Genomic DNA, 12,654 nt, shown 5'->3' with positions numbered 1-12,654 from the left:
CTTTTTTTCTGTCCAGCCCTGATACTCTACTTCCTGGCTTCACTTTCTGCCAAACTTTCTTCCTAACATCTCAGACTGAATGTAAAATGTAATACGATATAAAATTCTTACTTTCAGGATTCTTGAAGGAAGAATATAATTGGGGGGGGGGAAGCAAACAATTGCCACTGTTAGCTTCATAGATGCATGTTCACAATTTGATCATTTTTATCTTTCAATCCTCCCTTTCCTCTTCTATCTTCCATTGGTCAAGCTGTTGCTGGAGCGTTTTTTTATCCCCTTTCAAATTATCCTTTTGTCCTTTATCAAATATTTTGCTTGCCTTCTCTTGCTTGGATTTTAATAAGTTAGCAGTCTTCTTAGTAGTGAGATCTGCTTCCCTTTTCCTGTGACAGAATCACATGGCTCTTTGCATAGGTCTCTGCATTTCATAGTTCCTCCTCTTCTTCTCCTTCTCCTCCTCCTCCTCCACCTCCTCCTCCTTTCATTTGACAGTATATGCACATTTCACAATCAGATGCAAATTAGTAACCACTGAGCTGGGAAAATGTAGAACATCCATAGGCATTTGGGGAGGGGGGGTTGTTACTCTTTAAAGGTAGGATAGAAAAGAATGGAGTTAAATAAATATATATGCTGGTTCTACGTTCACAGCAAGTAGTCCATACCAAGCACATTAAGATGGGAAAATCATATAGAATTCTCTCTCCCCCCCCCTCTCTCCAATTATATGAAAAGCTGATAAAGTTAGCATTTGGTATCAGTTGTATAATAAATATTAAAGATCATCACAGCTGCAGGCAAAAGTCTGTTTTATTTTTTATTTTGTTGTGTTGTATTTTGTCTTGCCCCACCTACTTGTTGCTCATTCCAGTCAGGCAGTGGACACAAGAGACAATAAGACCAGGCAAAAGTCTATGTTTGCATATCACAACCTATCAATCTGCCTACTGATAATTAGAAGGTTATCTCTGAACTAGCTAGCATCTTCCATTAAATGTAACATATATCTATTCTTCCTGCCTTTGCAAAATATAAATATCTTAGAAAATGAGTAACAGCTATGTTTTCCAATATAAGCATTGTTCAGTTTGATTGGTAATAATAATTATAATTATTATAATAGGTTAATGGCAAAAGGCAGTTTTACTTGGAACAGCTTACATCCTGCAACTATATCTGCTTATCCTAAATCCTTGGGAAAGATTCACTAAGTGGATAAAAATGCCAAACCCCATCTAAACATCTGGTTGACTGTGCATCCAATCATCATCATAATAAATTCAAAAACATAAAGAACACCAGTTGTACATCATCAGTCAATTGCAAACAGCAACTTTATTTGGAACAGCTTGCATCCTGCAAGAATATTTTTAATATTATTAAACAATGTCTGCCTATTCTAGATCCTTGAGAAGGACTCGATAAGTGGACAAAAATGCCAAATCCAGCCTAAACATCTGGTTGACTATGTGATTAATCATAATAACATCATTTTCCGTGGGGCCCTTGGTGCTCTGTGACCTTGGTGGTTTACTTTCAGACATTTCATTACCAAACTAGGTAACAACATCAGTTCAGCCCTGAGCTACAAACATTATCTTCTACCTATATCATCTTTCAGCAGGACCTGTTTCCATGGGCATTGAACTTTGATGCTTTGTAATGAATGATTAGCACACAGAAGCTGTTTATTATAGGTTTTGGAAGCTTTAGTCATTGGCATTTAATATCTTCTTTGTTTTCTGGAAGTTACAGAAAACATTGATAGGCAGAATGTTTTACTTACATTCTTCTACAGTATATGGCATGGTTGTCATCAAATAGCTCATAAGCATTGACCTTGAGTGTCTTAATAACTTTGATAAATTGAACCTTTCACATAATAATTTTTAGTAAGATAGAGAAGGTATAGATTATGTTATCAGCCTTGGTCATGTCGATACTACTTGCAGAATTCTGCACTATGATAAAGAGAACACCAGTCAGATTTTGGTAGATTTTGGACAGTAAGTCATGAACAAAAGCCAAATTTTGCCCATGCATGCTTACTCTATTCTACTTAAATTAGGATCTCTAATCCAGAAATTGCATTGCAAGTCAACATAGCATTGCCCGTAATTCAGCAACTCAGTGGCACAGGCATCATCCTCATTCAGTACATGCTAATGTCCACTATTAATATTTTCTTAGTTCAGTGATTCTCAACCTTTCTAATGCCGTGACCCCATAATACAGTTCCCCATGTTGTGGTGACCCCCAAGTGGGTGTGGCCACCAATAAGAGGGAGTAGGACAGCTACGGAAAAGGGAAAAAAATGGCGGACAGCATGGTTTGGCAACCCCCGTGAAATGGTCATTCGACCCCAAATGGGGTCCCGACCCACAGGTTGAGAACCACTGTCTTAGTTGAATAACAGTCACTGAAATTGTATCTCATGTACGGCTAAAAAACCAAGATGCCTGACATTTGCTTGTTTAGGTTTCTTAGGCTTTTAAAAGATTTTATTGGCCCATGAATATGCCCTTAAGATTTATTTTATTATATTATATTTTTTAGTATTTTGGATTGCCTAAAGTTTGGAGTCTATCTGGGTAGACGTTCTCTTCAAGCCTTGCTGCTTGATGTGATAAAGTGGAGAATCTGGATTCTGTCTATAATCTCAGCCACCCTTGGTATGCAATGTATCAAATAATTACACAAAATCTGTTTTAAACTAGGAACCTAGGAAACAATATAGATATTAAATGTTTAGGGTTGCTCAGTCCCAAACTGTATCATGCTGTGGCTGAGTTGGTAGGTGGGCATGGCTATCATCTGTGAAGATCTCTGACATTTTCTTTTTGTTTTTAACTAAAATTGGCCACTGGGGATTTTTCCTTGAAAGTTACAATTTAATTGAAGTGTCAAGACAATCCAACTTGTATTAGGACTCCCTGCACATTTGTACAAGTTTCTGCCAGGTTAGTTAAAAAAAATATTTACTGGTCTGAGCCTCCAACCTTAAAATGATCTCACAGGATTTCATCAGCTTCTCCCATCTTCACAGAACGAACCAGATCTATAATAGGCGCAATATGCTAATTGGATAACTGTGACAATATTCAAATAGATTTAAGCAATTTGTTTTTAAAATATTGTAACTTCCCTTCTCACCATCACTTCTTAGTTCTTTCTCCATTTTCTGAAAAGATAAAACATAGGTTGAAAAGTTTATTTTTAAGAAAAGGGCTGGTCTTACCCAAATTATTTCTGTACAGAATATCAATCATTCACACCCATCCTCTTTAAAGGTTGCTAGAGAGCCAAGCTGCACAAAACTGGATTGTGCAGAGGCCAGAACAAGGAATGAATTTATTTCTTTTCGGAAACTGTTGGCAAGGCCTAGCATTGAAATATGTATTACAGACATAAAGCTTAATGATGATAACGATGATAGCTGTGGGTTGACTCATTCCAATTTCCCTTATGCACTTTTGCCATGGTTATGGTTATGGGAAGGAAGGAAGGAAGGAAGGAAGGAAGGAAGGAAGGAAGGAAGGAAGGAAGGAAGGAAGGAAGGAAGGAAGGAAGGAAGGCTTTTACTTTTATGCTCACATAATATTTGTTTCTGGCTTATTCATTTGTCCTAGTTTTGGCAACCACTTATCCACACACCCGTCTTGCTCAGCTCTGAGGTGTCCCTTTGGTGAGGACATGTCCTCAAAAGTGAGCTTCCCTATTGGAACCTGTCCCTCAGCCTCTTCAAGCAACATCAAGGTGAATCAGCAGGAAAATGGTGTTTTTCAAGGGACAAGCCGTCTCACATGAGAGAGTGTCCCAGTTTTTGATGTAATATTAAGGTGACCAACCGTCCTCCTTTAGGGAGGACAGTCCTCCTTTTGTAAGTTCTGTCCTCCCTCAAAAAGTGTCCTCCTTCATGTCCTCCTTTTCGATATTTGAAGACTAATCTGCAGGGCTTTTTTTCCCCCTCATAGAACGCTCAGAATGGCATTCCGGAACCTTTTTTTGATGGTTTTTTTTTTCAACTTTTGCATGAGCTGTGCTACTCCCACTACTGGCTTTCAAAAGCCAATAGGAATTGCTGCTGAGCGTGCCAAAACACCTAGCTGGCAAACTTTGCACATACAAGTTGTCTGTATTATTGTTGCAATGAATAAAATGTTTCTTTTATTTACAATATTTTTTTTCTTCAATTTATTTGTGTCCTCCTCTTCATTGTAAAAAAGTTGGTCACCTTAGTAATATAAGAATAATTCATATCACATGAAATCAGAGCTTGAAGCATGGGTGGAGAATGGAATCCAAAGGGCTGTAATATTCTGCTCTTAAATGATGTTAGTGAACAAGGATGAGGGAGTGATCATTCCTAACTTCCTTCTCAGCACAGAAAAGCAGGTTCTTACTCAGGATCGAAAGAGACATTGTTCCCTTCCTTCTTTGTAACAAAAAAATGAATAGAGAGGGGGGGAAACCTCAAGCTAACTCTGCCTGCTAGATATCATGGGCTCATAAGTCACAAATGCTGGCTTCAAGTTATGTCAGAAGCATTCCAAAGAATTATATTGATACCCATCACCCTCACCACCTTATACAAGATGGAGAACATCTTGTATTTCACAAAGGGAGAAATTATGTAGCTCACCAGATAATGTTGATGTATTAATATTATTAGCTCTACCTAAACTTTGAAAAAAATAATGGCATTGAAATCATCTCTATGGACATCTAAAAATAAAACCAACTCTCTACCAGCAGCAACTTTAATGAAGAACTTGGCTTTGCAGAGAAATAAATTTGTCTAGTTGGTTTGGTCTAATGTAGTCAACAGTATATGCAAATAATTCCAGAGAGTTATGCATTGTAAATGGAGAAGCTCTGTGGTGTTAATGAAAGTGTTAACATCTGGATCTCTTCTTACTGAGAATACCGCAGTAGCCACAAATTTATGCATGAAGTAAGATGCTATTTAATCGTATATAGCCAAAGGGTTAAAACAATGAGCAATGCAAAAAGATGGAAAACACATGCCGGGTTGGGCACTAGTTCAGAGATACTATGTCACCATGAGTGTGAGAAAACATCAAATGCAGCTTCAGAGTATTCATACTCCCTAACGTAAATTTTTGAAAAATGTAAGCATTGGCTTCAATGGGATCCTGGCTTCAGATTTAAAATAAACCTCCCCCAAGGAGCATGTAATTATTTTTCTTCTCCATATCAAATGTATCAAGCTTAATAGGAAAAGGAATATAAAATTTTCATTTGGCACACGTGCTTTTTGGTTATGAGAGGATCAGAGGGACTAAAGCCCCAAATCTATGCTCCACTCACTTTGCAATAATTGTGTCATCTGGAATAATATATGTAAGTCACTAAATTTGCCTTTGGTGCTGGCGAAAACATTTTGTTGTCCATTGTTGCTTCTCCCCATTGCCAGAAAAGCAAACTGGAGTTGGGTCTTACTCAACAATGATGTCTATTGCTTATGAAGACAATGAGAACAGATCAAGATGCACAGAATTGTCCTCTCTTATCTTACTACACTATGCCCTTCAGCATTTGCCACATGGAGCTGTTACTTAGCGATAGGGCTGCCCCGTATCCTTGCATTTTCATTTAAGGGTGCCATATTTTAAATTTTATTAGGACTTACATCATCTATCTTGTCGGAATATTCCATCTTATCTGAAATCATTGATGCATAACATAAGCCTCAAAAGTCTTGGCTAGGGCTCTCAAAGCCTTCTCAAAAGTTACTATTAATTTTTTTTTAATGTGGCTGAGGGAAAAGATCATTAAATGCGTGGGCATTAATCATCTTAACTGTACCATTATTATCATTATCATCATTAAGCTTGTGCTGCCTACTTCTTCTTTTTTTTTTTTCCTGTCTCCATTTATAGTTCGGAGTACGAGTTCTCATACACCACTCCTAAAGTCAAGTGTAGTCTAAGCCCCAAAAGAGTTGTTGTCCATCCCATTAAAAAGATAAGACCAGGAAGTCAACTCCAGAGGGAGGCTAAAAGTTCCGCTGAGATTGGCTACAGCAACAGAATCTTGCAAGCCTGATTCTTCTGGTGTACCTCTCCCCAGCCACCGCCCATAGATTCCAGTGAATCTGCCTCAGCTGTTTCGGTAATACGGCTAGTCCTCGATTTACAACAGTTCATTTAGTGACCGTTTGAAGTTACAACATCACTGAAAAAAGTGACTTAGGATCATTTTTCACACTTATGACCATTGCAACGTCCCCAGGATCACGTGACCAAGAATTGGATGCTTGGCCACTGGTTCATATTTATGACGGCTGCAGTGTTCCCCAGCTTCTATGAACACCTTTTGCGACTTTTTGACAATCAAAGTCAATGAGGAGGCCGGATTCACTTAGCAACCGGGTTATTAACTTAACAACCGCAGTGATTCACTTAATAACTGTGGCGAGAGAAGTTGTAAAAAGGGAGCAAAACTCACTTAACAAGTGTCTCACTTAGCAACATAAATTTTAGGTTCAATTACGGTTATAAGTCGAGGACTACCTACATTATCTCATTTCTCAAGCTTAAAAAGAATTTAGTCTTCTTTCTTTATTGATTTTTTTAACCCCGCTTATTTTTTTTAATCAATTATTCAAGGCAGAAAACATAACTAATAGTCCTTCCCCCCCAATGACAACCCTGTGAGGTGGGTTGGTCTGAGAAAGAATGAGTGGCTCAAAGTCATCCATCTGCCTTTCGTGGCTTAAGGCAGAACAAGAACCTACAGTCTCCTGGTTTCTAATGTGGTGCCTTAACCACTAGACCAGGGATAGGCAACCCTGGCTCTTTTATGATTCGTGGACTTCAACTCCCAGAATTCCTGAGTCGGCATGGCTCAGCATGAAAACCTCTCCTTTTCTCCTCAGTATGGCTGGCTCAGGAATTCTGGGAGTTGAAGTCCACAAGTCCTAAAAGAGCCAAGGTTGCCTACCCCTGCACTAGACCAAACTGGCTATCTATCTTTACCTTGGGAATAGTTCTTGGATATTTCTACCAAAATCATCTTCCTTACTCTCTGCAACCGGGCACTCCTGCTGAAGGGATGGTGCAAAATTATATTTAACAGATCATTGCCGTGTTTACATTCCTCACTCTCTGGTGATCATGTTACAAGATGCCTTTCTTGTAGGAAGGAAAAGCATGGCAAGAAAAGACCACCTGGGCCTCACTCATGAGCCAGGGAACAAACAGGTACAGAGAATTCCTTTCTCCTTCCTTTCCCATGAAAGCATTAATCCAACATCCATTGCTCACGGCCTAAGGAAGCTCGTAAAGAGGTGACTGGCAAAGGACAAGGGCTTGTAACATTCCTATACAAATTGACTCTTACTGGATCTAAATAATCATCTTATCAGTTATAAAGTTCTACTTCAATCCCTCTTTTTCTTAATTTGGAGGTCTAAAGAGAAGACTTTTGTTTTAAGGCGTTTATTTATGGCTGAAGAATACCCTATGGCAGGGGTTGGCAACCTTGGCTCTTTTATGACTCGTGGACTTCAACTCCCATGCTGGCTCAGGAATTCTGGGAGTTGAAGTTCATGAGTCACAAGAGCCACGATTGCCTACCACTGCCCTATGGCCTATGCCAGTGATGGCGAACCTTTTAGAGACCGAGTGCCCAAACTGCAACCTAAAACCCACTTTATGCATTGTCGGGTGCCGGGTGGGTGTGGCCCATTGGCTGCGTGTGGCCCATTGGCTGGGCATGGCTGCGGTGGTAATGGCAGACTGAGTGGGACTAAAAAGTTCAATCAATCAATTCCAACTTTGCAAGATCTTTTTTTTTCCCGTGAGAAGTTGAAATTGACTAATTGATTGAACCTTTTTTTTTTTTTTGTAAAAGGTTGGTGGAGGCCTAAAGCAAAAAAGTTTTATAAAACCCAGCTGAAGGCCTAGGACTGGGGTGACAGCGCACGTGCCCACAGAGAGGGCTCTGAGTGCCGCCTCTGGCACCCATGCATAGGTTTGCCACCACTGGCCTATACCATGAAAGAATATCAATGAGTTTGTTGAATAGATTCCATTTGCCTAGCTTAGCCACTATGATTTTGATTTGCCTTTTGCCACTTGATGTTCAGCTGGGCAAAGGGGCAAAAGATACAATTTATGCTGCTGAATGAAAAGTTTGTTAAGTGAGTTTTGCCCCATTTTACAACTTTTCTTGCTGCAGTTGTTAAGTGAATCACTGCAGTTATTCAGTTAGTAACATGAGTGTTAAATGAATCTGGCTTCCCCATTGACTTTGCTTGTCAGAAGGTCACAAAAGGTGATCACATGACCCTGGGACACATCATAAATATATGACTTAGTTGCTAAGCATCTGGATTTTGATCATGTATCTACGGGGAATGCTGCAACAGTCGAAGTGTGAAAAATGGTCATAAGTCACTTTTTTCAGTGCCGTTGTAACTTTGAATGGTCACTAAATGAACTGTTGTAAGTGGAGGACTACCTATATTAACAATACTTTTATGGGCTAATGATATTCATTGTGGTTTATTTACAATAGTACAAGAGATAATATAGATTGCTTCACAATTGGTCCTGCTGGCCCAAACACTGAAAATTTTCTACTCTTTTCCTATGGCTCACATAATTTAATTGTAACTGTCAGTGGTACAATAATAACATAACTGATATTTAAACTTAATGGTTAATCAGTGATATCCAACTTCCATTTTATTACTCAGTGGAAGAGTCCTCAACATGGTCCCTTTTAATCTCAAAGCAATAGAGTAGTTGCGAGATATTAGCATCAGGCACTCAAAGAAAGATCTTAATTGGCCTTATTTTAATTTCCTTCCTTCCTTCCTTCTGCAGAATTCTAATCAAAGGATAACAGATATGTTTTATTGCACTGTAGACTACAGCATTGATTTCATCATTTTTCAGTGCAAACTCACAACACACTCCCCCACTGCAATGCTTAATAATTGCTTTGTTGTTTGAAAACTTTGTCAGCAGATATGCAGAATAAAATAAATCAGTGAGCAAAATTAACTGTACATTAATAAAATGGCCTCCTTCCCATAGTTCTGCAAACCAGCTGTTGGGTCTCATAAAAACGGTAATGGTAATATATGGAAGTACAAAAAATATGAGTGAATCATGTGTTTTGCATGTGCACATATGTCTAACTTCCAACATGGAGATTCCCTGGGAGATATATTGGAGCAGAAATGCAACTACAGTATGAGCGTAAGGTCATTGAAAAATAATGAACTATGAAATTGTATTAAAACTAAAGATTTAAAGAAGTATATATATTTCTCAGATGTAGCCATTGATTTGTTTCTCTTAATTCAAAAGTTATCCAACTGAAGTTGTTTTAATTCAGAATATAATTCAGGTAATATCATTTCTAAATCTTTGTGGGCTGCTTCAGACACGTCGGAGTATAATTTGTCTATGTACCCAAGTCTACAATGTTTCTCTAAACCCAGGATGTGGTTCCTGGAGTCTTTCAAATGTAACCACCAAATTGAATTTTTAATGAGACTGAAGCAAAGAATATAACATGGGGATGACTATATACATTTAACTTTAGCTCTTGCTCATTTTGGCCCTGCACTGTTATTTTAAATATCTTGGCTTCACTTAAAAGTCTCAGTCACAGAAAGGTTACTTATCCAAAACTATGAAGTTGAACCCTCTTCCTGAACTATGAAAGAAAAAAAAATGCATGTTCTACTTTGCTGCAAAGTTATAGAAATTTATAATGAAAATAAGGGAGGGTTTTAACCTCTAAAGGGGATATATATATTTTCTGAAAGGGAAAGAAATAAAACTAAATTTCAAGATAAGTTAGCTTTTATGTCTGATTGTTTACTAAATTTGCTGAATAAACAAACAAACAAGCAAACAAATAGAAGATCTAGTGTGCTTATTGTTGATGAGTGCATTAACAGCACTACTTTAATTGTAACCCAGTAGATTTCACTATTTTTGAAACTCAGAGTGAGAATGGTTTAAGAACTATATCATCTTTATTCATCTTTGGTTATTAGTAACGTTTACACTTACCCCAATTCATGGGATAGGGAAAAAAAATGCCGCCATTCCAACTCTGAGATCCTGAAAGACTTGAATGCTAGCATGATCCAAAGCCAATTTTCCTTGGTAGTATTTCCAAATGAATTTGATTTTTCTGAAAATAATATATCACAAAAAATAAATCCGAAATATACAGCTGCTTAATACCTTTATCGGGTTAAACCGCAGTGACACAAAACAGCGTGTGAGCTGCCAAAGTTCCCTAGAATATTCTGCAGAAGGAAGAGAACCTGAAAACTGGTGACCTTGAAAGATTGCATACCCCTTACTATCATTTTGATTGGACATAATAAAGGAATTGTGCAGCTATGACTTTGGGTCGATTTTTTGATGCTTTATTATACATGAATTATTTTCCCTGACTACTGCTCTGTTTGGTTTTCCCATTTCATACCAATGGAAAAAATATCAGGGGTGACTGGTAAAATAACCTCCCTGATAAAACAAAAAACCTGATGAATAGTTTCTACAGCCGCCATAGCGATACCTTTGGATACAGATGTGTGTGTGTGTGTGTGTGTGTGTGTGTGTGTGTGCACCTTTGAGTCAGTCTTGACTCGTGACAATATTATGAAAATAATCATTCTTCTAGGGCTGAGAGAGAGTGATTAGCCCAAAATCATCAGCTGCTTTCATGCTTAAAGCAGGATTAGAATTCAGAGCCTCCTGATTTCTAGCTTAGTGCCTTTAACCACTATTCCAAACTGTCTTTCTATAAATTCAGAGTGCACAAGGTATTTATTTTTTATTCATTTAGATATTTCTTTTATTCCACTTTTATTATTAGTTTATAAGTAACTCAAGGTGGCAAACACACACACACACACTATTCCTTCCTCCTCTTATTTTCCCCAACTCTGTGGTGAGTTGGACGGAGAGAGAGTGACTAGCCTAAAGTCATCCAGTTGGCTTTCCTGTGAAAGACAGGACTAGAACTCACAGTCTCCTGGTTTCTAGGCTAGCACCTTAACCACTGCAGCAAATTGGCCCTCTGATATGTGAGCTGCAAACCCATCCATTTTCATTGTCTTGGCCAAAGATAGCTCATATTCAAGTGAAAGTTGTAACCTGAAACTATTTAATAATTTTGTAACATACTTGTATGAATTAAGGTCAGGTAAACACTACTTCTGAATCCCCGTTGTATATAGCAGATGGGTCTGTTTCTCACAATTCAAACACTGTACCTCTTTCAGATGATTTCCGGTTAGGCGTCCTCCAAAAATCAAATATTAATTTGATGAAGGATGAATTGGATACAGCTACATCTGTATTTAAATCAGATTAAATGCTTGTTTATATGTTTGTTTTTAGAAAGAGAAATGCATAGTTTTCCCAAATGGGTCACAATTAAAAATATCTGAAAACTGTCTGAAAGGATCATCTTTAGGTAATCATTGTAAATCCTTCTCCATATCTGAAATGCTGTTTGAATTTAAATTTGCTTTATATGCAGGTGGCAAACGGTGCTGCTGATGGTGTGTTTATTTCCAATTACCCAGTTAATTGGTTGTTCATACTTTCTATAGGGAAAGTTCAGTGGGAGGATACAGGAAAACATTTATTACCTTGCCTCCAAGAACACTGTCAAATGTCTTCCCATTCAAGTTCCAAACAAATCAAGCTCCATGGTCATCAGTCAATGATTCTACTGGTAACTTGTCATTATACCAGGTCCTCTTTTAGGAAACTAAGGCCTGTTGGCTAGGGAATTCTGGGAGTTGGAAGTCCATAACCTTTAAGTTGCTGAGGTTAAGAAAACACTGCCCTACATAATACGAGCACCAAACCATACAGTCATTTCACTTCATATGTGGATCTGAAGCGATCTCCTTAGTGTTGCTAGAATATCTTGGTTTGGTTCTGATCAGAAATCACAAGAAGAGGCTTTCTGTTTCCCAATACTGAAACACTTAAGAACTCTTTGAAATAGGTAGAAAACAGGTAGAAAAACAGAAGGCTTGAAATGGCAAGGCAGATTGTATCTCAATGTCACATCAGATCAGAAATCAGGAGCCATCCCATATTTATACCCTAGCCCCAGAAAGTAGTAGAAGAATGTTAGCAGAGATTTTTATTTCAATATAGTCTTCAATACCAGGAAGTAGCTTTCATGAAAGAATATTTGAGTAAATAGAAGAATTCCTTAGGCTGATGACAACTTGTGAAATAAAGTTTGTATTATGAGGAAAGAATTGTGCAGCCCTTGTGGTGCTCTCTGAGTTTGGATGTTTTCTTGCAGATATTTTATTACCCAGCTAGGTAACTTCTTCAGTACTAGAAGGGAGTGGGGTTTACTCTGTGTTTGTATATAATGGCTTTCCTTGTCAGGTGTCGTGTGGTTTTATTCTTGGTAGTACCCTGATTAGGTTGTTGTGTACTGTTTCTGTCTCTGCTAAGATTCCTGAGAGTAGTAATCCCATGGGTGTTGCTCTGATTTGTTGGTAATAAGGCAGAGGTTGCTCAGATTCATGATTTAAGGTATTTGATATATTTGAATATGCACTCAAACAAAGCAACCATCAATAGGCACATAGAGATAAACAATGTTTACACATACCAT

General features: G+C 38.0%; 1 long non-coding RNA gene across 1 annotated transcript; it reads right to left on the bottom strand.

Annotated features, from left to right (window-relative positions):
- Window positions 1-547: 547 nt before the first annotated feature.
- Window positions 548-11,362, bottom strand: LOC120299682. The gene is made up of 3 exons (XR_005554472.1): window positions 11,279-11,362; window positions 10,062-10,185; window positions 548-3,184 (listed from the first exon to the last, which is right to left on the bottom strand). It is a non-coding gene; the product is annotated as an uncharacterized LOC120299682 (long non-coding RNA).
- Between the last annotated feature and the right edge of the window lie 1,292 nt (window positions 11,363-12,654).

Source organism: Crotalus tigris, unplaced genomic scaffold (genome assembly GCF_016545835.1).
Source record: "Crotalus tigris isolate CLP2741 ecotype Arizona unplaced genomic scaffold, ASM1654583v1 scf7180000024307.1902530, whole genome shotgun sequence".
In the NCBI taxonomy this organism is placed as follows: domain Eukaryota; kingdom Metazoa; phylum Chordata; class Lepidosauria; order Squamata; family Viperidae; genus Crotalus; species Crotalus tigris.
The sequence above is the reverse complement of the archived record's forward strand: the minus strand, read 5'-3'. Positions and strand labels throughout refer to the sequence as shown.